Consider the following 3,165-nt stretch of genomic DNA (forward strand, 5'->3'; position numbering starts at 1 on the left):
TGGGGGCAGGCGTTGCCTGCGGGCAGGCGTAGCTGCCTGGCCCCATTCAGCACCGGGGAGGCTCTGCAGCAGATCGTGTCCGCCTTCGCTAGCTGCTGCCAGTCACTGCTGCCGGTGGGGGAAATGCTAAACCCATTTCACGGTGGTGGGAGTGCAGAGGGTGAAAAGAGCAACGAGAAGCTGCGTGGCAACATCCCATGGGGCCTGGAAGGGAACTTTCCCATGCGCGTGTACTGCAAGCCCTGCGGTTAAGCCAGACTTGGCTATAACCCTGCAGTGTCCTCTTTCTCGCTGCTCTCTAGGCTCTTGCTTCTGTTTCGGGCTTCTATAAATAACTACTGTGCTGCAAAAGTCTTTCCAAAGTCTGGAGCCTAACTGCTTCCCCACCCCGTTTGGGCTCTCCTGGAAGCAGAGCAGTGGGGTCCAGGAGGGCAACTTGCCCTGCGAGCCCCTGTGCCCAGCAGGGAGGAGAGGGAGCTGCCCCCAGCCGCCGGTCACACCCGCCCGGGGTGGTGTCCCAGTGAGGAAGATGATGCATATTTGCAGGACCTGCAATAACAGCAGAGGAGAGGCAGTTATATCAGTATTTTGAGCTGTAAGGTTTTATTTAGAACCAACGTGTTGGAAGAACGGCACGTTTCTGGTCACAGTGCTGACCGTGTTAGCCATGGCCCTTAAGAGGAATCATATTTTTCCTGAATAAAACCCAGTTGTTGCTGTTCGCTGTAATTTTTGCTCTCTGCCAGGAGGTGCTGGGATGTGGCTTTGCTGTTGGAAAGTTATTTCACAGCTGTGCAGAGAAACAGAGCTCGCAGAAGCACCCTGCCATAAAAATGATGGAGTTTCCGATAGGGGCCCTCTGGAGGGGTGTCCTGTTGCTTTGCTTGGCCGTGAAGGGTTAATGGATTATACGAGCCAGAAAGGGGAGGGGGATAAAGAGGCCGTTTTTAAAGGTCTAAGATGTGGCGGCCTTTGAGAAATTTTATGGCATGACCGTTACCAGCAACCTTCTCTGGGCAAGTGTTGCCTGACTGTACAATTACCTCTTTGGGGATATATTGATTTTGTTACTACAGGGTGACTTCAGTTCCAAGACAAGACAGATACAAATAGAGTCTAACGAATCCAGTACATCCATAAGACCTCACATAGCAAATCCCAGTTTGATTCAAACAGATTTTCTAGGAAAACATCCTCTCCTGGTTTAAAAATCCCTTGTTGAAGAAGCCATCACAGTCCTCTGGGAGTTTTTCCGGTAAGAAATGACCTCCCCTGCTAAAAATGCATGCCTTGTTCCTAGGTTCAAATTGTCCAGCCTCACTTTCTCTGCATCTCTTCTTGTTGTCTCTTTGCCAGCCGGTTGTCGCAGGTCCGTTCCCCATGCAGGCGCTTCCAGCCTCACCGCATCCCTGTAGCCTCTCTGCTACCGTAGCAAGATGGAGCTGCTGGACTGTCACTCGAAACAGCCTGGAGACAAAACCTGCTCCCCGGAGCAGCCGGCAGAAACTCTCTTCCCAGAGAACAGTCCCTGTTCAATGTTGCTATTGACTCTCCCAGGCTGGCCAGCCTACAATAGGTTTGTGGATCTTATGGTCTCTGCGGTGTTTCGGAGTCTTACCAGGAAGGTGCATGCTTTATAGTAGTTTCTTAGATCAGCGCTATTATTTATATTAACTAAATCTGATTTTTTTTTCAAATGTGCTAGCAATTAAATTAGTTTGAGGAGATCTAATTTCCATAACTCTGAGTTGATTTGTATTAATTACATTCTCCTCCTTTAATTCTTAATCAAACTCCCTAACAGCTATTGCATCATTTTCCTAGGAATCAGTATCAACTAACAAAGCCATAATTACCGGGATGTTCTTCTTTATCCGTTGAAATATTTGTAGCCCATTAAGTTAGGCAATTTCTTTGCAAATTCCATAGTCCTGCAAGACTTACTGCAAATGACTAGCAGCGATCCAAGACCTTTGTTGTTCAGGTCTTGTAAAACTCTTGGGTATGAATTCTCTGGACCTTCTGATCCCGAGCATCGAAGTTTTATGTCTGCTTTTTAACCGCCACCTGCAGTAACATGGGATGACAAGGGGTTTGTCATTTCCTATGACTATACTGCCCGTTGTTGGTTTTTTTCAATCCATAGAAGAGAAAAATTTATTCTGCATCTACCTTTTGTATTATCATTAACTACTCACTATTATTACTTCTATTTCCACACACCAAGGGACTCATACCGTGGACAGGAATCTTTGGTTTGCTTCCTTTTAAAGTGTTGCTTCTAAAAATATCCCTTTAGTTTTGCTGGTCGTACACATCTCCTTTTGGTCTTTGCTTCCTTTATCAATTTTCCATAATTCCTAGATTTCAGATAAACAGATTTCCCTGATTACTTGTTACATTTTTATACTGTTTGTTTCACTTCACCTCTAATCCAGGCTGGTTCTTTTTAACTAATACAACCTTTTGTACTGCAGCCTTTCGAACACCTTGGAGAATGCTTAAACAATAATCACCCATATTATCTTTCTGCATCCTTTTTTTTCTTCCAGCTGAACTGAACGGTGATCGATTTCCTTGTGGAAAAACGCTCCAGATGCATTTATTAGGGGCTTCAGCTTCGTCCTGCTTGCAGGTAAGAAATGTTAGCGTGCTACGGTCACATCTAAGGGGTTTTTAATTCTAAGGGTGGTTTTTTTATTATTTTAAGTGCTGGGGTTTTAATTCTGTGGTTAATTCCTCTTTACAGGGAAAATGAGGTCTAAGACCAGATTCGCCCACCTTGAGGGCACCGTTTTGTGAAATCCCCGAGCTTGAAATACTTTTAATAAGAAGAGACGGGACGGGGCAAGGAGAGAGGCTCCGCGGAGCCGGCACGGACCCAGCCCGCAGCCGGGCTCCCCGGGGAGCGCTCCCGCCTGCCGTGGGGGATGCCCCCGCGCCCCCCGGGCACAGGCTGCTGCTCTGCTCTGCCCAGCCCTGCCTGCCCTGCCTGCCCTGCCTGCCCTGCCTGCCCTCCTCCGGGGCCCGGCTGCCGCTCACCTGGTTCGCTCCTCCCAGCGCCGGCGCTGCCAGCCCCGAGCGGGGCGGGGGGGAGAGGGGCAGGAGCGGGGAACCTCGGCCGAAAGCCTCGCACAGCCCACACCCACACGAGTCACCGCGGGC

The 3,165-nt window shown here is 48.9% G+C and overlaps 1 long non-coding RNA gene across 1 annotated transcript; it reads left to right on the forward strand.

The window, feature by feature from the left end:
* The first annotated feature begins 1,471 nt into the window (after positions 1-1,471).
* On the forward strand, positions 1,472-3,002 carry LOC129195166 (uncharacterized). Its single transcript, XR_008573880.1, has 3 exons — positions 1,472-1,576; positions 2,553-2,635; positions 2,750-3,002. It is a non-coding gene; the product is annotated as an uncharacterized LOC129195166 (long non-coding RNA).
* Positions 3,003-3,165: the final 163 nt, after the last annotated feature.

The sequence above is a fragment of the Grus americana genome, chromosome 21 (genome assembly GCF_028858705.1).
Source record: "Grus americana isolate bGruAme1 chromosome 21, bGruAme1.mat, whole genome shotgun sequence".
In the NCBI taxonomy this organism is placed as follows: domain Eukaryota; kingdom Metazoa; phylum Chordata; class Aves; order Gruiformes; family Gruidae; genus Grus; species Grus americana.